Source organism: Elephas maximus, chromosome 20 (genome assembly GCF_024166365.1).
Source record: "Elephas maximus indicus isolate mEleMax1 chromosome 20, mEleMax1 primary haplotype, whole genome shotgun sequence".
Lineage (NCBI taxonomy): Eukaryota > Metazoa > Chordata > Mammalia > Proboscidea > Elephantidae > Elephas > Elephas maximus.
The window spans coordinates 52,815,668-52,838,682 of NC_064838.1; the positions used below are offsets into that span (position 1 = coordinate 52,815,668).

Here is a 23,015-nt window from a genome sequence, read left to right on the forward strand (position 1 = left end):
TAACTTCAGTTCTGAGTTAGCAGAGTGTCCAGGGGCCACAGTCTGGGTGGTCAGTACTCTGAGTTTTCTATGTACTAAATATCTTTAGTCTCCTTTCACATTTTAATCAATATGTTTGCTGGGTATAAAATTCTAGGTTGGAAGTCCTTTTCCCACACTAGCTTTAAAGAAATAGCTTCGTTATCTTTAAGTTGCCAGTACTGAAAAGTCTAATTCCATTCTGATTCCTGATGTTTCTCTTTAGAAAACTTTACTTTTCTCTTTAGAGGCTTTTAGAATTTCTGTCCCGTTATTCTCAAAGTTCACGATGACATGCCTTTGTGTGTGCATGTGTATGTGTTCTTGCAATAAGCTGGGAATTCAGTGGGCTGTTTCAAACTAGAAGCTCATCTTTGGAAATTTCCATGGACTGTTTTGTTCAAAGGTTAGAATATGTTTTCTGTAATGGGCCAGATAGCAAACATTTTAGGCTTTGTGGCCCACAGAGTCTCTGTGACAACTCTGCTGTTGCACTGCAAAAGCAGCCATAGACAATATGGAAACAATAGGCATGGCTCTATTTCAATAAATCATTATTTTAAAAACAGGTGGCAAGCTGACTCCCGGTGCAAATTGCCACTTCTCTGTTTCTCTGTTTATTTTCTGGAACTCCTATTATCTGGTTGTTAGAACTCCTGGACCAGTTATCTAATTTTCTCTCCTGCTTTCTGGGATATTTCCTCAGCTTTCTTTCTCTTAAGTTTTTCATTTCTGGTAACCAACTTTTAATATCCTGGAGTTATTTGTTGTTCTCTGAGTTCCCCTACGGCATTCACATCTCGTTTAATGCATGTAGTTTCTCTCCTCTGAATTCTCAGAGGACATTACTGACAGGTGTTTTTTTCTAAGTTTCCTGCTCCCCGCAGAGCCTCAGTTTCCTCTAAGGATCCCGTTATCCAGTTGTTTTGGCCTCTTACATGTTAGAAACTTTCTCCAAATGTCTGGGGACCACTGGATGCCACCTCCTATTAAAGGCCGAACTGTTTCACTGGGAAGCCCCTGAGACAGGGCTGTTTCTCCAGGGCTAGTCAGATTTTCAGAGAAGACTCTTACAGTCTCTTCTAGGAACCAAGTGGCAGAAGAAGAAAGGGTATCTCAACAGCACTAAGTTGCACTTAATCCTCATGTTTTGAGTTCAGTACTACTGCCCTCAACTGTCCCTAGTGTGTGCCCATCCAGAAACTCTCTCTATAGAAAAATCCTACAGTTCTCTGCCAAGGTGGGAGAGGGGCTGATGCCAGGCTATACACATTAGAGAAGAAAATATGTGGGTCTAACCATAACAGCACTTATGAGTCCTTCCCCTTCCCCCCCACCACTGACCCCACTTACAGATGTGTCTGGTGCTGCCAGTTCCTAAGCCTTCTGGGGTTCTACAAGGCGAACAGGGTTGCTTCTCTACTTTCCAGGATTCAGTTCCCCCAGGTCTGCTAGGTTGGTGTCTACTTGCCCATCTGCTTTCCAGCTTCTAATTTTGTTACTATTGACTCCTCTCACATTCTATTTATCTTTGTAAATCTTTGTGTTAAAATAAACCCTCTACTTTAGTTACAGTGAGGTTTTTCCATGTAGTAAAGACAAATGCACACGTTCAACCCACTGTCACTTAACTGCAACTGCCCTTTCAAATGTTTCCATCTGAAACTTTCAAAAAATATAATTATAATTTTTAATTCACAAAAAAGTTCTTTTTCCCTGCTTCCTGCACTTAAAAATGTCAGAAAAGGAGTGAAAATTATCCTTTTCTCCCTCCTGTCCACTTTTCCCAAAGTACAACTTGAATACCTTACCTCAGGACTAGACTGACAAGAATATTACAAAAGTTCTCTCTTTTCACTTTGAATTGGAATTGACAGAAAGCCTCAATAAAAGGTCTGCTTTCTATATTTCCCACTGTTTCACCGAGCTAGAAGAACAAAGTTATTTTAGAGGTTAACGCTAAACCTTCCTCTGGTGGTTTCATTATTTAACAACTGTTTCCTGTCATCTCAATCCAATATCAGTAACAGCAGTAATACAGACTCTCTAGCCCTGTACAATGTTAGTTAACTGTAATCAAACATTTCCTTGTGCTAAAACATAACTTTTCAGACAGGCTCACCATTCCTCAAGGTTATGGATCCTTTTGTATCACTTCAAGAAAAAGGTCAGGTGAGAGAAGTACTAGGAATTTTGCTTGTATGGGACTCACAAAGCAAAAAAGCCTAAAGCCTATCTCCTTAGGTAAACACAATTAACTTTCGTATTGAAAAGCATCAATTATAAACAAACCACTGGAACTTTTGAGTCTCCTATCTTTGAAGGAACACTGCAATCCAATAGCCTAAATCAACATTGCAAGAGCACAGAAAAGCCCAAGAGCTTCAGTGGTAGTTGTCTCACTGGTTGTTGATGACTGACTAAGGAAATGAGTGTGTATGCTTGTTCATATAGACAGGAACTATAGAATTTAGGAAAGACGCGTACCAACCTCAATAACACACACTTGAGGTTCCAGGCCATCTTCGTCTACAGGAATTAACGCCTGTCTCGTTACCCACTCCTGGATTGCATCCGTGACATGAGGGACAACTGGGAAAGAGAAATGTGTCACCTACACTTTTCCGTCAGCACTGATTTTAACCAGAGGGTCCAGTCAAGATCCAGGCAGATACAGCTTGTGTTAAACTGCTACACTCTGCCTTGACAGAATAGCAGTAGGGTCACTTTTTTCACTGGTCCCAAAAAATCTTTGGCTTCACACTCCCGACTGCTTCCTTTCCAGGTTTCCAGGTTGTGGCTGGAACCACCACAAGGGAGCAAGGCCAAGCTCGGCATCCTAAGCCACATCAGGCCATCTGTCCCTCTACATTTGCAGAGTCCATCCTCGGGCTGCATGCCAGCATGACAGGCCACACAGCCACCCATGTTGCTTATAGCCAAGGCTGAAAGTGGGAACATCACACCTGAGTGCTTTCCCAGACTGCTGGGACCCTGTTCCACCATGTTTCCAGTCACCACGGGTTGACACTCCAGTGCAGAGGGCATTACAGGACAGCAGTGGTTTGGGCAGAGCGCCTGGCGTCAGAATGCCTGCATTCCAATCTCAGTTCCACCACTCATTAGCTGTGATCTTTGGGCAAATTATGTTAACTATTTCTAAGTAACTCTTCCTAAACTCAGTTTCCCCAACTGTTAAGTGGAGGTAATAGCTCCAATTAACACAAAGCTGTGGAAATTTTATGAGATAGAGCTTATAAAATGCTAAGCAAAGTGCTCAACAAGTGCTGGCTATTGTTAAAAACTTGGTAAAAATCATAGTCATAGAGCTGAGACTGCAAGTTAAGGTGCAGAGATTACAGTTGAATTTGCTAGGCACGTAACCAGCAGGGCCTCAGGCACAAGGATAGTCATTATCTATTTCATATACAGGAGTCAAAGCAATCTTTTAACAATGCAAAGCTGAATTCATCGAAGCCCTCCCTCTGCTCCTTGAGCAACCAAGCCCTTTGTGGCCTTGGGCCTCTGCACTTGCCAAGGCCACCTCCCCCCGCTCTTCCCATGGTGGGCCTCTTTCCATGCCATTCACAGAGCCATCATGGCCTCTCCAAGTAATTTCTGAGTAAACTGCAAACAACTCTAAATTATCAACTGAAGCCATATTTCAGTAACAGTACTTTGACACATCCATGCTGAAATTACAGAAAACGTAAATGTTTGTACTTAGATGAAAATAAACATCTCAATGGTAAATCCAACATTACCTTGGAGTGTTTTTCTCAAGTAATCTCCATTGCGTTCCTTGTTAATGACGTGCTGGTATATCTTTCCAGTGGTCAGACTATTGTCCTGACCAGATGTAAAGGAAACGTTCATAGTTACCCAGGTCAAGGTCTACTTCCCCACCATCATCCAGCACAAAAACTTCCCCTGCAGGGAACAGTAAACTGTTTAGGTAAGATATACACATATATTAAGGTCATGTTGATTATAAATCACCTCTGGGCTACACTGTAACCCTAAACAAAGTTGTGAAACTGAAGTTTCCCCTTACTCCTTTGCTGGGCATTCTTTCCTTGAATCTTTGTTCTAGAAATTTTACACAGAATGGTTCATTGCCACCATCACAATGGGTGACAAGCTTAAAAGTCGGGACAAAAAAATGTCTCATATTCCCCTTCAAATAGCTCATCCTTTGCTCAAGAATTTTGTATTAAATATCGCTCCAGTCTGTCAGGCTTTTCTTGACTCTATTTGTTACAAAAAGATTTTTGCTCTATTGATACTTATCCTTTAAAACTTAGAGGTATGTTTTAACAGCACATTTACTCCCAATTTTAAGCAATCCAACCTTTAGGTATTGTCTTAATTATCTAGTGTTGCTATAACAGAAATACCAGAAGAGGGTGGCTTTAACAAACAGAAATTTATTTTCTCACAGTTTAGGAGTCTAGAAGTCCAAATTCAGGGCACCAGCTCTAGGGGAAGGCTTTCTCTCACTGTTGGCTCAGGGGGAAGGTCCTTGTCTCTTTTCAGCTCCTGTTCCTTGGTTCCTTGGCAATCTTCATGTGGTGTGGCATCTATCTTGCCCCATCTCTGCTTGCTTCTCTCTGCCTAACCTGCTCGTGTTATTTCTCAAAGGTTACTGGCCTGAGACACACGCTACACTGATATGGCCTCATCAACACAGCAAAGAAAACTCTATTCCCAAATGTGATTACATCCACAAATATAGGGGTTAGGATTTACAACACATATTTCTGGGAGACACAATTCAATTCATAACAGGTATCTAAGACAAGTTCTTACAACACATCATCGATGTTGTTGGTAGGTGCTGTCGAGTCAGTTCCAACTCATAGCAACCCTATGTACACCAGAACAAAACACTGTCTGGTCCTCCACCATCCTCACAATCGTTGTTATGGTTGAACTCACTGTTGCAGCCACTGTGTCAATCCATGTCGTTGAGGGTCTTCCTCTTTTTCACTGACCCTCCACTTTTTGAAGCATGACGTCCTTCTCCAGGGACTGATCTCCCCTGATAACATGTCCAAAGTATGAGAGATGAAGTCTTGCCATCCTTGCTTCTCAGGAGCACTCTGGTTGTACTTCTTCCAAGACACATTTGTTCATTCTTTTGGCAGTTCATGATATATTCAATATTCTTCTCCAACCCCACAATTCAAAGGTCTCAATTCTTATTCAGTCTTCCTTATTCATTTTTCATCTTTCACTTGCGTATGAGGTAACAGAAAACACCATGCCTTGGGTCAGGCACACCTTAGTCCTCAAGGTGACATCAACACGTTAAAGACATCTTTTGCAGCGGATTTGCCCAATGCAATGCTTCTTTTGATTTTTGACTGCTGCTTCCATGGGTGTTGATTGTGGATCCAAGTAAAATGAAATCCTTGACAACTTCAACCTTCTCTCCACTTATCATGAGGTTGCTCATTGGTCCAGTTGTGAGGATTTTTGTTTTTTTTATGTTGAGGTGTAACCCATACTGAAGGCTGTGGTCTTTGATCTTCATCAGTAAGTGCTTCAAGTCCTCTTCACTTTCAGCAAGCAAGGTTGTGTCATCTGCATAATGCAGGTTGCTAATGAGTCCTCCTCCAATCCTGATGCCCTGTTCTTCTTCATACAGTCCAGCTTCTCAGATTATTTGCTCAGCACACAGACTAAATAAGTATGATAAAAGGGTACAACCCTAATGCACACCTTTCCTGACTCTAAACCACACAGAATTCCCTTGTTCTGTTTGAAAGACTGCCTCTTGATCTCTGTACAGGTTCCTCATGAGCACGATTAAGTGTTCTGGAATTTCCATTCTTCGCAATGTTATCCATAATTTGTTATGATCCACAAATTCGAATGCCTTTGCATAATCACTAAAACATAGGTAAACATCTTTCTGGTATTCTCTGCTTTGAGCTAGGATCCATCTGACATCAGCAATGATATTCCTAGTCCCATGTAATCTTCTGAATTTGCCTCAAATTTCTGGCAGTTATTTCCTGTGGCTATACTGCTGTAGCTACTTTTGAATGACCTTCAGCAAAATTTTACTTACATGTGATATTCATGAAATTGTGCTATAACTTCCACATTCAGTTGGATCACCTTTCTTGGGAATAGCCATAAATGTAGATCTCTTCCAGTTGGTTGGCCAGGTAGCTGTTGATAGGTACTTAATAATAACAAACTAGTACAATACTATTTTTCTACCCTCCCTTAACAGCTTCAACTGTTTCACTCGCCTTAAAGAGCCTGGCTTATATTGTCCAAGATGCATTACCAAAACAGAATCTCCAGCTTACAGGTCATCTAAACCCAGCATCTATCTGTTGCTTGAATTCCCTACAAAGTAGCCATTTAACCTCTGACTGAACACCTCTTCCAATACGAACCCATGACTTCTTAAAATTGGTCACCACACTATTGAAGAGCACTTGCTAATAAAAAGCTTCCCACAGGCTGTCAGCCAGAACCCTTTGATCGTGCAACGTCCGCCCTGTGATCACAACGTTCTCCGCTGCTGGTAGTGCAACCCCAGCCCATTTCTTCTGCTGGGACTCTGGACCTAGGATCACCTGCAGTGTCACCCCGGCCTCTAAAAGGGAAGTCCAAGAAAGAAGACTGCTGGGCGCTGACTCCCTCCTGAGTCCCTTTTACCCACATCTCCCCTGACACTGACTGCTTTAGATAAACAAAGGGTCCAGAGACATACGGGTCATCCAGCTAACATTCACTGAACACCCACAATGTGCCACGCACTGTCCTGGGCACCAAGGGACACAGCAGTGAACAAGACCGACACAGACCGTGTGCCCAGAGGTCTAAAGGTGTAGTTAAGACAGGCTAGAACCATAGAGCCATTTTTCTTAGCCTCAGGCCAGCTCCTCACCCAGCCCATTTCCTAGAGCTCATTTTTCTTTTCCTCCTCAGAACCTTCTTAAAGATAAACAGCCACGGGCTAGCCGGAATCAGCTGAAACAGGTCCTGCTCTCCATCCTGACATACCAATGACCTGTAGCTCATTAACTGCTTCATGCATAGTAAATTCTCTGCCCCTGGGTGGAGCTGGCGTGCTGATAAAAATGACTAAGTAATCTCCTGCAGGGAGAATCGAACCCAGGCATTAGAAAGTGCCTACTCATTCTAAAATGCCGCACGCCTGCATATGCGCCATTTTGTATTGTGAAACTGATCCTACCTATATAACCACCCTTGACAAGCTGCCTGCGAGGCAGTCTTGGATGGCATGCGTCCCCGTCTGTCTCCTCACTTGGCCAACCAATACAGTTGCTTTTCCTTCACCCCAAGTCGGTCCCTGTCTTTTTGGCCCTGATGGAGTTATGCCAAGCAGAACCTGGAGTTCCAGGCAACATAGCGAGGCAAAATGATAAGCTAATTACACTATTTATTGTGATATTCATAAGTGCTTGGTGATGAAGCGCCACGTGGCCAGGGGAATCCCCAGCCGGGACTGACCAAGTCTGGTGAGGACTGGGCATACAGTTGGGAAGTCTTCCTGAAATGGTGACTTTAAAGCTGAGACCTGAAGTTTACTGGCAAAGAAAGGGGAGAGAGAGATGGGAATAAGAATGCCTTAGGCAGAAGGAAAAGCACTTGTAAAGACTGAGGTGGAGGAGAGCCTAGGCCAGCTGAACTGAAAGGCCAGTGTAGTTGGTTGAAGATAGTGTGAGATCAGGCTGGAGAGGCCAACAAGGGCACACCATGCAGAGCATTAAAAGACCAAGTTAAGGATTTTTGTTCTCCTGAGGACAGCGGAAAGCCATAGAAACTTATCTGAGGAGGAGGTTTTGTTTTCTTTTGAATAGTGAATACATGCTCATCGTTAAATTTTTTTTCCCCAACATTACACCAGCATATACGTGAACACCCCAGTGCTCTTATCTTCTTCCCCAGAAACAATTTGTCACAAGTTCTTATATATTTTCAGTGAAGGATTTAAAGCAAGGGTGTGACATAATCAGATTATATTTCAGGGCAATTGAGACAGATAGGGTTAACCATGCTGGTGGAACAAAAGAGCTATTAAAAGGTTACCATCTAGAGGCTGGGTAAACAGGAACCACACCCTGTCAACATGAGACACTGTCTCCTTCTTAGTGTTTTTCTAGTCTCTCACCCTTTTTCACCCCTTTACAGGCTCCCTCATGTGCAGAACAAAGTGTGACCGCTGTTTAACATTCCTTAGACCTCCGAAGATGGTGATGTAGTGCCAAAGATCAGTGCGCTTATGCTATATCCCATAAAAAAAATAGTAAGTGATAAAAAGCGCTGCCGAGAGGACTCCATCTTGAGTATCAGCAGGTTCCATCTTGGATTCCAGATGCCCGGGCAACCTAATTAACATGCACTGCCATTCTGAGAAGTACCCACCCCTTGAAAGAAGCCCACTAAATATTCAGTACTCTATTGTCTCCACCAAACCCATGTAAGCCCTAGCCTTGCTTCCCTTTTCGAGTCAGTCTTTTGGAGAGGCTGAGATCCCCCCTGACTCCTTTTGCTTGACTCAAGCAAAATAAAGCTTACTGAAGATAGTTTGTCTTTCACCTGTATTCTTACTCAGGAAAAGACAAGGACCCTTTGTATCAGATTGGCGATTGGTAACACAATCACTCAAACAGATCCCAAGAGACCAGTTAGGAGACTTCTGCAGTGACCCGGAAGAGAGGCTTCTGGTTCCTTCCATCTCTGGATCAACACTGCTCCTACCCTGCCAAATTGCCCAATCTGCTCTCAGCTCCATGTCTAAGAAATATTCAGGATGGGTTTCACAAGCTCTAGGGCCACATATTCTATGGGACATAAAAGACACTGAGAATGAACTTCCTGGAGTAATGAAGATGCTGTGGGAGATACTAGTATGAACCATTCACTTGGCAACTTTTCTGGATGGCCACTTTAGACTACCCTTTTCTTCCTCAGACCTCTACTATCTCCTCCTTTATATACTGTCTCTCAGCTGATGGCCTTGCTTCCTACTTATTTCATTGAGAAAATTGAAGCCATGAGAAGAGAACCTTCCACAAGCTCCCACCACCATATCCATCAACCTACTTTTATCCCAACATGTAAGTTCTGCCTTCTCTCCTGTTACGGTGGACAAACTTCTCATGCTCTTGGAGAAGGTCAGCCTTTTCTTGTTGCATGGAGTACCCTATCATCTCACCAACTCAAGAACACCAACCCTAGCAATTCTCCTCCCTCCTGCATCATCAATTTTTCCTTCTCTACTGGATTATTTCCACTAGCATGGTGCAAACATGGTGTAATTTCTTCCACCTTGAAAGAAAACAAAACCCCTCTCTTGACTCCACATCCTTCTCCGGCCACTCCTCCATTTCTCTCTGCTCCTTTTCAGCACAACTCCTAGAAAGAGTTTTTTGTACTTGTCACAGATTCCTTTCCTCCCATACTCTTCACTCACTCTGGTCATGCTTTGCTCATGTATTTCCACAGAACCTGCTTTTGTCAGAAATTACCTCCATGTTCTCAGACCTCTTCTGGATACATTAACCCAAACTCTAACCTCTAATGCTTGCTCACAATATTCACAAGCCTGAGATAAAGATAACAGTGTGGCAGTATGTGCATGGCATGGGTGCACGGTGTGTGTGTTTGCATAGTTGGGCTGTCCTCTCTCCCACCTTGGGCTCACAGACTCCCTGTGGGCTTCTGGGTGCAGCTATATTGCCCCTAGAGCTGCCCCCAAACTGACCCTGTAACAGTATCTGTGACAGTTGGTCACTCCCTCTTGAAACATGTTCTTCACTAGCTTCTGGGAAAGCACGTTCTCAGTTTTTCTCCTATTTCCCAGGCCTGTCTGCTGGGTCTCCCTTCCTAGATCCTCTTTCTGACCTGTAAGCACAGGTGCGACCCAGGGCTCAGTCCTAAGATCTCGATCTACAGTCATTCTCTACATGACAAGGTTATATACCAGACTTCTGGACTACTATTTATATTCTGATGACTACCAAAGTTATATTTCTAGCCTGAACCTCTCCCCTGAACTCCAAGTATGGGGTCCTTCTAGGCACAGAGCCCTGAAGTCAGCCCTGTACAAGGGTATAAAAGGCCAGCCCCTTTGTCTTCAGGTGGGGCAATTCCATGGTGCCATTCGTGAGTTCTACAGCTGCCCATGGGATCTGGCTGAGGCTAGATTCAGCAAAACTGGGCATCAGCAAACACTTTCCTTAAAACACCAGATATTAAATATTTTAGGCTTCGTAGGTCATACAATCTCTGTTGCAGCTACTCAACTGTGTAGCTATAGCTCAAAAGTAGGCATAGACAATATGTAAATGAAATGTGTGGCTGTGTTCCAATAAAACTTTATTTACAGAAATAAATGGTGGGCCAGATTCAGCCCAAAGGCTGAAGTTTGCTAACCCCTGAGCTAAACAAACTTCTTGTCTAACTTCTTTCCTGCCCTTACACTCTGTTACAGCTTTCACCTGAGAGCACTTCCTCAAATCATTCACTTGTTCAAGAATTCTGTCTCAGACTTTGTTTCTCAGGAACCCAACCTGAGACAGCACCCCTCCTACGTGCCTGTAGAATGCCTGATGCTCACTCTAAGGCATTTATCACCAAAAAAAACCCTACTGCCAGCAAGACGAATCCGACTCATAGCGACCTTATAGGACAGAGTAGAGCTGCCCCGTAGGGTTTCCAAAGAGTGCCTGGTGGATTCAAACTGCGACCTTCTGGTTAGCAGCCATCACACTTAACCACTACACCACCAGGTTTTCCGCATTTATCACAGTGTGTTGAAATTGCTTATTGACACATCTGTCTCCTCCACACCAGACTGTAATGAGATTACTTAACCTTTCTGTGCCTCAGTTTCCTTATCAGGTACAGTGTCTATCTACCTTTTAATAACCAGGGTCTAACACATTTAATTCTCACTACTACACTATAATCCAAATGCCATCATTGTCACTGCATTACCCATGATGAAGCAAAAAATGAACGCATATCCATGATATAGGAAGGTTCACTTTGAATCCTCTTTCAGTTTTGCCCCCCTCTTCTATCCATCACCAAATCTTGCTAACTGCTTCTCCATCAAGGCTTCTCTGAGGAACATTTTTCCTGTTTACAGCAACATGTTGTCACTCTAGTATGGTATTTTCATAGATTATCTGGGTGGAAAGGGGGACAGGAGGGAGATGGCAATTATTGACTTGAATTTGTTGACTGGGGTTAATTATTCTAAAATTAAATTTTATTTAGTTTTCAATCTATAAATGGCACAAAATTCAAAAGGCAAAAAGCAATACACAGTAAAAGCCTCCCTCCCATACCTACTCCCCCAGTCACCTAGCTTCCCTCCCAGAGGCAACCATGTTTATCCTTCTTGTTTATCCTTCAAAAGATACTCTGTGCATCTGTACATATCCTTCTTTGTTGATTCTATATTGCCTTCATTCAGGTGGATTATGTGGGATTTTCTTCACTTGAGCTAGCTTTCATTAATGGTATTATTAATGAATTAATTGGTTATACCCTTACTTGGTTCCAGAAAGTATTAAAGACCATTTATGTGTGTGGGGGGCAGGGGGGATATGAGAGAAGAATGAGGCAAAGAAAAAATAAGGGTAGGAATTTTTCTCTTCAGTGACACTCCATCTCCTTCAGGATAAAGTCAAAGCCATGATGTATGAGACATGCACAAACTGGCCTCAGTTTACCTCTCCAGTCACATCACCCCCTGTGTCTAGCCACACTGTACTCTTTCAGTTCTTTGAATATCTCATTGACAAACCAGATTAGGTTGCATGAGTGTGTAAGCGTGTATATCCGGAGAATGGAGAACATTCAAGGGATCCTAGAATGCAGCCCACAAGGATGCATCCTTAAGAACTGGTAGCAGACAGTTGGACAGACATGGCTCTGGCAGCCTGCTTGTCTGTTTGCTACTTTTGCCTCTTTAAATATATGTCAAATAAAACCTTTCTTTTTGCTTTACTAAACTTTGTGGTGTTCTCACCCTACAACACTTGATGGTGTAGTTGTTGCAGAGATTCTAAAGCCATAAATCCAGTCGACCTCGAGGGGACCTGGACTGTGGAGCAGAAGCCAGCAAGCAGAGGTCCTGTCTTCTGGCCACATGTGTTCCCATTTCATGTCCCTTTGACACCAGCGGGGTGAGTGCTCTTGGAAAATGAGCCTTTGCTTATTCTTTTTGTTCTCTTTCTCGTGTTTTCTTTAGTTTTGTTTGGCATATTTGTTTTAAAAACTGATTGATTAAGTAGAATCTTTCTTAGATTTTTGTTTGATCATTTGGTTAAGAGTGACATTTACTAACTCTGGATTCAGGCACTTGAAACATTAAAGAGGTAATTCTATTTCCAAAGAGTTCTGGGTCACTATAAGCTGCAAAATTTGGGCATGGGTCAACCAGTAAAAGCCATTAGGGTGGTCACCAGCGCTCATCATGAGCATTAAAGACTCCCATGACAGCATAAGATGGTCTCAAGACAGGCGAGAGCACTAGCCTGCCACCCAAAAGCCAACTCTCACTCAACAGAGGTACACATTGGTTCGAGCTAAACACTGTCCAACCCCGAGGCATTCCCCATTAGAGTTCTTTTTGTGACTCAGAGAAAACCTGGGAAATAGTGCTCTATTTTGCCAAATTTACAGGGGGAAATAATAGCTCCTGACCTGTTTATGAAATGTGCAGGGTGAAGTGGTAGCTCCAAATCTGTTTTATGATAGTTTCTCAATAAAGAATCATGGTGTTAAAATTAAAATCACGGATACCTACTTTAAAATACTTTCCAGTTGAAGGAACTAGTATATTTAAGGTCTAAAATAAGAGACTAAGTCTCTAGCCAGCAGAATGAATTAAGTTCAAAAAGAAGAAAACCAAAGACTTGAATCTTAGAGCTTAACATCTTTGATAAATGAGCCTGGACTTTCCGCCTGCTACAAATTGAACACACGAGAAATAATTTGGAACTTCAGTGACCATGTTGGGAAAATGGGCTTGCATTTGTATTGTCTTTTCCTTTTCGGGGAACTTTTGCTTGATGCTCAGGTTTTGTCAGAAGCCCTAATATTCCTCCATCTGAAAAAAATGGGGCTCTGGCAAATTAGTAAGTTTTATCTAGAACCTGTTTTTTCCATTGAATTGAGTTGATTTTACCAAAAATTGCTATATACACTTTAAGAAACTAGGATCCCCACATCCTTGTTTTGTGTGGTATTATCTGGTGAGTTTATGTGGTCTTTCTGTCGTGATTTGTTCTGAGAGCTTGCTTCTGGTCCACAACATTGTGTCTTAGTTTCTGTCTTGTATCACATTGGAGGCTATGGCTGAGAGTTACTGTTTTTTTGTAAAGCTGTTTCAGAACCTCAGTTCTTTCCTTGTCCCAGAAAAACTGTGCCTTGTGTCTGTCTTAGGATTTAGACTTTTAGTAGCTACTCTGAAAAACTTTACATTCTGTATGTCAATCTTAAAAGCAAAGCCTTTCTAACTAACTTAAGCTAGATATTATAAAATTTGTTTTATTTGGAGAGATTGGAACTCTCATACACTGCTGGTGGGAATGTAAAATGGTACAACCACTTTGGAAATCTATCTGGCGTTATCTTAAACAGTTAGAAATAGAACTACCATACAACCCAGAAATCCCACTCCTCGGAATATACCCTAGAGATACAAGAGCCTTCATACAAACAGATATATGCACACCCATGTTTATTGCAGCTCTGTTTACAATAGCAAAAAGCTGGAAGCAACCAAGGTGTCCATCAACGGATGAATGGGTAAATAAATTGTGGTATATTCACACAATGGAATACTACGCATCGATAAAGAACAGTGACGAATCTCTGAAACATTTCATAACATGGAGGAACCTGGAAGGCATTATGCTGAGCGAAATGAGTCAGAGGCAAAAGGACAAATATTGTATAAGACCACTATTATAAGATCTTGAGAAATAGTAAACCTGAGAAGAACACATACTTTTGTGGTTACGAGGGGGGGAGGGAGGGAGGGTGGGAGAGGGTTTTTTTATTGATTAATCAGTAGTTAAGAACTGCTTTAGGTGAAGGGAAAGACAACACTCAATACATGGAAGGTCAGCTCAATTGGACTGGACCAAAAGCAAAGAAGTTTCCGGGATAAAATGAATGCTTCAAAGCTCAGCGGAGCAAGCGCGGGGGTCTGGGGAACATGGTTTGCGGGGACTTCTAAGTCAATTGGCAAAATAATTCTATTATGAAATCATTCTGCATCCCACTTTGAAATGTGGCGTCTGGGGTCTTAAATGCTAACAAGCAGCCATCTAAGATGCAGCAATTGGTCTCAACCCACCTGGAGCAAAGGAAAATGAAGAACACCAAGCCCACATGACAACTAAGAGCCCAAGAGACAGAAAGGGCCACATGAACAAGAGACCTACATCATCCTGAGACCAGAAGAACTAGTTGGTGCCCGGCCACAATCGATGACTGCCCTGACAGGGAGCTCAGCAGAGGACCCCTGAGGGAGCAGGAGAGCAGTGGGATGCAGACCCCAAATTCTCATAAGAAGACCAAACTTAATGGTCTGACTGAGACTGGAGGAATCCCGGCGGTCATGCTCTCCAGACCTTCTGTTGACACAGGACAGGAACCATCCCTGAAGACATCTCATCAGACATGAAAGGGACTGGTCAGCGGGTGGGAGAGAGACGCTGATGAAGAGTGAGCTAATTATATCAGGTGTACACTTGAGATTGTGTTGGCAACTCTTGTCTGGAGGGGGGATGGGAGGATAGAGAGAGAGGGAAGCCGGCAAAATTGTCAAGAAAGGAGAGACTGAAAGGGCTGACTCAAGACGGGGAGAGTAAGTGGGAGTAGGGAGTGAGATGTATGTAAACTTATATGTGACAGACTGATTGGATTTGTAAACGTTCACTTGAAGCTTAATAAAAATTATTATAAAAAAAAAAAAATTTGTTTTATTTAAGGAAAAAGGATAATTTTGTCTTAAGGTAAAGCTAGCAGCTCCAGATTATGGAAATGGAGGCATAGGACAAGCCTAGGGGGGAAAAAAGGCTAGCCAAGAATTGATGGATTTCTTTACAAAAGTGCTAAAGAGCTTTGATATTTATGGGGTAGATAAAAGGTTGTGATAAAGAGAAAGCAAAACTGCTTACCAAGAGAGTAAGAAAAGGGAAAGAAATTAGTTATCTTTTGCCCTTCAAAATGCCTAGGTCAATTTCAACATACGTAAATGAAGTTTGTTGTTGTTAGGTACCCTCGAGTGGGACCCTATGTACAACAAACCAAACACTGCTGGGTCCTGCGCCATCCTCACAATCTTTGTTAAGCTTGAGCCCATTGTTGCAGCTACTGTGTCAATCCCTCTTGTTGAGGGTCTTCCTCTTTTTCACTGATCCTCTACTCTACTAAGCTTGATGTCCTTCTCCAGGGACTGATCCCTCCTGATAACACGTCCAAGGTATGTGAGACATAGTCTCACCATCCTTGCTTCCAAGGAGCATTCTGGTTGCACTTCTTCCAATACAGATTTGTTCATTCTTTTGGTAGTCCATCATATACTCGATATTCTCCACCAACAGCACAATTCAAAGGCGTCAATTCTTCAGTCTTATTCGTTCCTTATCTAGCTTTTACCTGCATATGAGCTGATTGAAAACACCATGGCTTGGGTCAGGCACACCTTAGTCTTCAAGGTGACATCTTTGCTTTTCAACACTTTAAAAATGTCTTTTGCAGCAGATTTGCCCAATGCAATGCGTCTTTTGATTTCTTGACTGCTGCTTCCATGGCTGTGGATTGTGAATCCAAGTAAAATGAAATCCTTGACAACTTCAGTCTTTTCTCCGTTTATTGTGATGTTGCTTTTGGTCCAATTGTGAGGCTTTTTGTTTTCTTTATGTTGAGGTGTAATCCATACTGAAGGCTGTAGTCGTTGATTCTCATCAGTAAGTGCTTGAAGTCCTCTTCACTTTCAGCAAGCAAGGCTGTGTTATCTGCATATCACAGGTTGTTAATGAGTCTTCCTCCAATCCTGATCCTGCATTCTTCTTCATATAGTCCGGCTTCTCGGATTATTTGCTCAGCATACCGAGTGAGTATGGCGAAAGGATACAACCCTGACGCACACCTTTCCTGACTTTAAACCACTCAGTATCCCCTTGTTCTGTTGGAATGATTGCCTCCTGATCTATGTACAGGTTCCTCATGAACACAATTAAGTGTTCTGGAATTCCCATTCTTTGCAATGTTATCCATAATTCATCATGACCCACACAGTCAAATGCCTTTGCATAGTCAATGAAATACAGGTAAACATCTTTCTGGTAGTCTCTGCTTTCAGCCAGGATCCAGCTGACATCAGCAATGATATCCCTAGTTCCATGTCCTCTTGTGAGTCCTGCTTGAATTTCTAGCAGTTCCCTATTGATATACTGCTACAGCCACTTTTGAATGATCTTCAGCAAAATTTTACTTGCCTGTGATATTAATGATATTGTTCAATAATTTCTGCATTTGGTTGAATCGCGTTTTTTGGGAATGGGCATAATATGGATCTCTTCCAGTCAGTTGGCCAGGTAGCTGTCTTCCAAATTTCTTGACATAGACGAGTGAGTACTGCCAGTGCTGCATCAATTTCTTGAAACATCTCAATTGGTATTCCGTCCACTCTGGGAGCATTTTTTTTTTTTTTTTTGCCAATGCCTTCAGTGCAGCATGGACTTCTTCCTTCAGTACCATTGCTTCCTGATCATATGCTACTTCCTGAAATGGTTGAATGTCGACCAATTCTTTTTGGTACAGTGACTCTGTATTCCTTCCCTCTTCTTTTCATGCTTCCTTCGTCATTTAAAAATTTCCCCGTAGAATCCTTCAGTATTGCAACTGGAGGCTTGAATATTCTCTTCAGTTCTTTCAGCTTGAGAAATGCCAAGCATGTTCTTCCCTTTTGGTTTTCTATCTCCAAATCTTTGCACCTGTCATCATAATACTTTGCTTTGTCTTCTTGAGCGGCCCTCTGAAATCTTCTGTTCAGCTCTTTTACGTCATCATTTCTTCCTTTTGCTTTAGCTGCTTGACATTCAAGAGCAAGTTTCAGAGTCTCTTCTGACATTCATTTTGGTCTTTTCTTTCTTTCCTGTCTTTTTAATGACCTCTTGCTTTCTACATGTATGATGTCCTTGATGTCATTCCACAATACATCTGGTCTTTGCTCATTAGTGTTCAATGTGTGAAATCTATTTTTGAGGTGGTTTCTAAATTCAGAGGGATATACTCAAGGTCGTATTTTGGCTCTTGTGACTTGTTCTAAATTTCTTCAGCTTCTACTTGAACTTGGATATAAGCAATTGATGGTCTGTTCCGCGGTTGGCCCCTGGCCTTGTTCTGACTGATATTGAGCTTTTCCATCATCTCTTTCCAGAGATGTAGTCAATTTGATTGCTGTGTATTCCATCTGGTGAGGTCCACATTTATAGTTGCTGTTTATGTTGGTGAAAAAAAATTTTTTTTCAATGAATTAGTCATTGGTCTTGCAAAATTCTATCATGCAATCTCAGACTTCATTTCTATCACCAAGGCCGTATTTTCCAACTACTAATCCTTCTTCATTACAACTTTCACATTCCAATTACCAGTAATTATCAATGAATCTTGATTGCATGTTGGATCAATTTCAGACTGCAGAAGTTGGTAACAATCTTCAATTTCTTCATCTTTGGCTAGTAGTTGTTGCAAAAATTTGAATAATAGTCATATTAACTGGTCTTCATTGTAGGCATATGGATATTATCCTATGACTGACAACATGGTACTTCAGGATAGATCTTGCAATGTTCTTTTTGACAATGAATGTGACACCATTCCTCTTCAATTTTTTCATTCCTGGCATAGTAGATCCTATGACTGTCCAATTCAAAATGGCCAATACCAGTCCATTTCTGCTCAATAATGACTAGGATATCAATGTTTATGTGTTTCATTTTTGGTGACTTCCCATTTTCCTAGATTCATACTTTGTACATTCCATGTTCTGATTATTAATGGATGTTTGCAGCTGTTTCATCTCATACCTTATGTGATGGTTAAGATTGTGTGTCAGCGTGGCTGGGTCACGATTCTCAGTGTTTTGGCAGTTGTATAATATTGTGATCACTTCCCTGTTGAAATTTGATATGTGATCGTCCCCATGATGGAATCTGCTGAGTGGTACCAGCAGGGGTGGGGCCTGTGGCAGCTCACCATTCCCTCAGCCTTCATCTCTCCGTCTTCTACCGCCTACTTCCTTTCTGCTCACCTTGCAAACGTTGTTAGCTTGTTCTGGATCCAGCAGTTCTCTCGTCTGATCTCTGGTTCTTGGAACTTGAGCTAGCAGCTTACCTGTCCATCTTGGGATTCACTGATCTTCATGGCCTGCAAGCAAGAGTCTTGCTCCCCAACCTGTTGATCTTGGGTCTGCCAGCCCCTGTAGCTACGTGAATCAGGAGAAATCTTGTGGTCCTGCCTGCTAACCTTGGGGATTCCTTGACCTTCACAGTCTGTGAGCAGGAGCCCTGCTTTCCGACCTGCTCATCTTGGGTTTACCAGCTTCCACAGTTCCATGAATTAGGAAAAGCCTCTATCCTGACCCAAGGACTTGGGACATTCCAACCCCTACAATCGTGTGAGCTGTTTCCTTGGTATAAATTCTCTCTATATATGTTTATACACTTTACTGGTTTTGCTTCTCTAGAGAACACAGCCTAAGACACCTTACAATGACATAATGAAAAGCACCTGTCAAAAGGTAGGTCTTCCCCAAAAAGATTTCTGCAATAATTAAGACTTGTGTGTCACCCAGGCCTTCATCCCTGTCATATAGCAGGTCACAACCTTGTCCTTCTAAAGGTAGGGCAATGCTTAACCTATTCCTCAGAGGTCTCTAGAGAACAACCTCTATCCTGGGCACAGAGTAGGACCTGGTGCCAGGGGCCTCAGGAGCCAGCCCTGTGCATTCTGATCCCTCCTGGGACAGCTGGGCCTGCCAGTTCCAGGGGAGCCTGGGATCAGTGACCAAAAGGGAGCTGAGTGCTTTGGACTGGGCAGTGGGGTGGCCTGGAAAGAGAGGTGGCCTGGAGAGACATGACAGAGGGAAGAAGTATGTCTTCAGCCATGGGATTCTAGGACTGCCCAAGAGAGCACCATGGCCAAGCTGTGTGAGTGGTAGGTGGGTAGCTGTATCTGCTCAGGCTGGGTGGGATGGAGGAAAAGTTTTCCTTTGGACTGCCCCCATTCTGCCTGCCTGAGGCTGGCCAAGAAGGCATTGTTGCCTCACATGAGATCACAGGGATAGGTGAGCTGGCCCCACCCATTTCCTCAGTCATGGCTCAGGCTGTCCCCCTGCCACGCTTGAGTGTGGGACCCAGTGCCCTGGGAGCTGCTGACCAGGAGACAGGCACTGTAGGTGCTCAGGGCTGGTTTTCCCCAGGAACCATCAGGACATGTAGGTCACAGGCCTCCCCTTTCCTCTTACTCCTGTTGGCCTTCCATGCACCCATCCTAGCTGTGGTGGCCCCCAGGCCCTGACTGCCTCAAGCATCGGATCTGAAAAGATGCAGTCTGGTGGGACCTACCATACAAGCCAGAGGCTGGGTGTGTGGGGGGTGAGTGGAGGGCCGTGTGTGCACATACAGGCACAGCTCAGGAGTGAGGCCCCCAGCATGGAGGAAGGCAAGAGTCCCAACTCCAACTTCTTTCTGCTCTGCCTCACTTCTCCTTTCTGGGCCCAAAATGGAGGACTTAGTCTAGACTGTTGTTATGTGTCATCACAGCAATTCCATGTGATGCAGTAGAACTGCCCTGTAGGGTTTTCTTGGCTGTAACCTTTATGGAAGCAGATTACCAGGTGTTTCTCGGGCAGGAGATGGCTAGGAGTTCTTAAACAGGATACCAGAACCTCCTAGAATTTTACGTATATGTACATAAGGCCATCTTTCATGGGAGGAGGTACAGCTTTCATCTTATGCCAAAAACATCAGAGCTCTGCTCTAAGGCCCTCTGCTGCCGCCCTGACTCTCTCGTTCCAGAGCCTCTGCTGGGCTCAAGCTGAGCTGCAGACCAGCCAGAGAGAGAAGCAGTCATGGGGTCTCTGGTCAATCCTCCCCTAGAAGTAGACTTAAGGCCTCCTTTCCATAAGGCCCTCTTTTACAAGTTTCTCTGGTTCCTGGAGGCAGCAATCGTCTTCTGATGAACAGGAAACACTGAGGGCACGTAGGTGGGCAGGCCTGTGGATAGGAAAGGTTGGAGAAGATGAGGTCTCTGGGACTGTTGAAAGAACACCAGTGGGGCCCTATGACACCTGAGTCTTGTGGGCCTGTCTTCCCTTCTATGAAAGGAAGGGGCAAGGCCACATGCTCTGTTCACTGGCACAGCCCTATATGACTCTCCTCTTTCCTGTCCTAGGCTCAGTTAGGTGACCAGCCCTTTCCTGTTGGTCCTCTGCTTTCCCCCTCCCACCACGGCCCTGCCCAGCCCCTACTAATTGGTCGGCCTCTCAGGAGCCTTGGCATCCTCTGAGTCCCTCTGGGAGGCTCTGGACCCAGCTGAGAGCCCACGGCCCTGGGAGGAGCAGCCAGCGATGAGGAAATGAGGAATGCCTTCTGAGGGAGACTCCTCCAGAGACCCCCAGGAAGAGACCATGAACACAGGTGCTGGAGCTTCCCATAAAGCCCTTGGGCGCATGGCCCTGCAGGAGCCCCCCACAATGGAACCCTGCCTGAGAATGCGGACCCTGAAGCGGCCTTCACAATACATGCTCTCTATGTGGGCCACCTGAACCCCCAGTTCTTCACTACAAGACACCCTGGAGTAGCTTGAGGGGCCTGTGGTCAGGGAGCACATTGGGGCGGTGAGGTGACTGTGAAAGGCCCATGCAGTGGTGCAGGTAGCCACCCCTGAGGCCACCATGGCCTCACTCCCCTGGCACTTGCAGGCGGCCCCAGAGGTGCATCTGATCCTCAAGAAGCTGGCAGCCCAAGGGAAGGAGCTGGTAGTGAGGGCCCAAAGCCGCAGATAAGTGGACGTTCCCCAGGCCACTAGGCCCATAAGCCCCAAAGCCTCACCCAGGAGAAAGGCCTGGGTGTGGACAGTCTATGCTGGGTAGGGGTGGGGGGGTGTCTTGGTGGAGCTGGGGACATATCTGCAAAGTTGGGGGCTGCTACTGAAATGATCATGGCCTGAAGCTGGTAGGGCAGGCGTCCACCCAGAGGTTTGCTGACCCTCACGGTTTGCCTCCAGTCTGGAAGCACATGTGAAATGGCCTGTCTTGTGAAAGCTCAGTGTAGGACTCATCTCTGGGTCCCTTTGCATCCCTGCCTCTGGGCCAGGGCACACAGGGGTCCCGGCTTTCTCTTTGGCCCACCTCACTCATTCAGTTGACAAACGACATGCCCGCCTGTCCCAGGCAGTAAGTCTGAGGTTAAAAGTGGGGCCCTGCCCTCCCGAAGGAGCCCTCATCTGTGAACACAGCCAGACAGCCAGTTTACAAAATTGCCAGGTGGCTGCCTCAGACTGGGGAAGGAGACAGGAGGCTCTGCACTGCCCTCCTGGGACAGATTTGCGGAAAAAAAAAAAAAAACAGGTTGCAGTCAATTCCAACTCATAGCGACCCTATAGAACAGAGTAGAACTGCCCCATAGAGTTTCCAAGGAGTGCCTGGTGGATTTGAACTGCCAATCTTTTGGTTAGCAGGCACAGCACTTAACCACTATGCCATCAGGATTTCACAGGCAAAGTGAAATCCAAGCTGGGACTCGGAGTTTGACAGGCAGGCACTCAGTGGGAAAGTACATTCCAGAGGGACACTGCACATGCAAAGACACAGGCTGGTTCCTTTCCCTTACAGAAGGGCAAGTTATTCAGCATCTTGGTGCTCAGGCTGAAAGCTACAGGGGGAACTGAGGAAGACAGTTGGGCCTCTGGCCAGGGCAGGCAGGGCTGTGAGACCAAGGCAGAGCAGAGAGTCAGGGAGAATACTCAAACTGGCTGTGGTTGTGGTGCGTCGTTCCGAGATAGGTAGTCTCGGTTTTCCCTTTTGGGGGATGAAAATGCCATGGTGTTTAAACTATTGCAGAACTAAACAGACCTGCCTGCCTGATGTCCCGTTTGTATGAGTCTTATCATGCTTCTAAGGATGATGCAGTTGCCTTCTGGGGAGCTGCAGGGCTTGTGGGGATGTGACCCTCACATCCATGGCCAGCCCGAGCTTGGCTCCTAGCCCTGTAAGCTGATTAGGGAGGCCTGCAGGCAGCCAGAAGCCAAGGAAGGGCTGTAGAGGGGAGTGACTTGATCTGACCTGCATTTGGGGTCAGCAGGGAGAATGATGGGTTGGAGTGGGCTTGGATGCAGGGACACCAGTGAGGGGCTAATACGGTCATCAGGGGCAGACTGATGAGGCCAACTAGGGAAGCCACATGCCCAGAGTGCTGAAACACACAGATGACAGCCCAGGAAGGGGACTCAAGAGGCACAGAGGAAGGGGGAGTCAGGAGGACTTGTCAATAGTCAGGAAAGTGATGGGCAAGGGTTTCAGGGAGATTAGGAAGGGGTCAGGTCTCTGGGCCCCTCTCACTTTGGGGACCTCAGGGTGCTAATAAGGCACCTCCTGGAATGATTCCATTCTGGGCCTCAAGTCTGACCACAATCCAAGTGAGAAAAGGTTGCTCCACAGGTTTCCCAGCTCCCAGAGGCCCAGCCGGCAGAGAAAGGAGCAGCTGCTAGTTTGAGCCTTTGACCCAGCTGATGGCTTGGGCCCTCCAAAGGTTTCCAGCATTGGCTGGGGGGGTGGGGACAGAATTGGGCTCCTCACCAGGAGGGTCAGGTCCCAAAAGTGGAAGGAGGCGGGTACCCTAGTAGTCAGGCCTTCACATCACCCAGGCAAGGGCTCCGACTCTTGCCTTGCCCCTCACATCTACTCTCGATCT

General features: G+C 44.6%; 1 protein-coding gene across 2 annotated transcripts in view; it reads right to left on the reverse strand.

Annotated features, from left to right (window-relative positions):
- The window catches only part of LOC126063825 (CTP synthase 1-like), a 100,531-nt gene that overhangs the window by 27,748 nt on the left and 49,768 nt on the right, over nucleotides 1-23,015 (reverse strand). Inside the window, exon 19 of one of the 2 annotated variants that reach the window (XM_049862219.1) lies at nucleotides 15,018-20,318. The exons of the other annotated variant lie outside the window; for it this stretch is intronic. The gene's annotated coding sequence lies outside the window, so the exon portion shown is untranslated. Of the gene's footprint in view, nucleotides 1-15,017; nucleotides 20,319-23,015 lie in introns of those variants that run through there. 2 annotated transcript variants of the gene reach the window in all.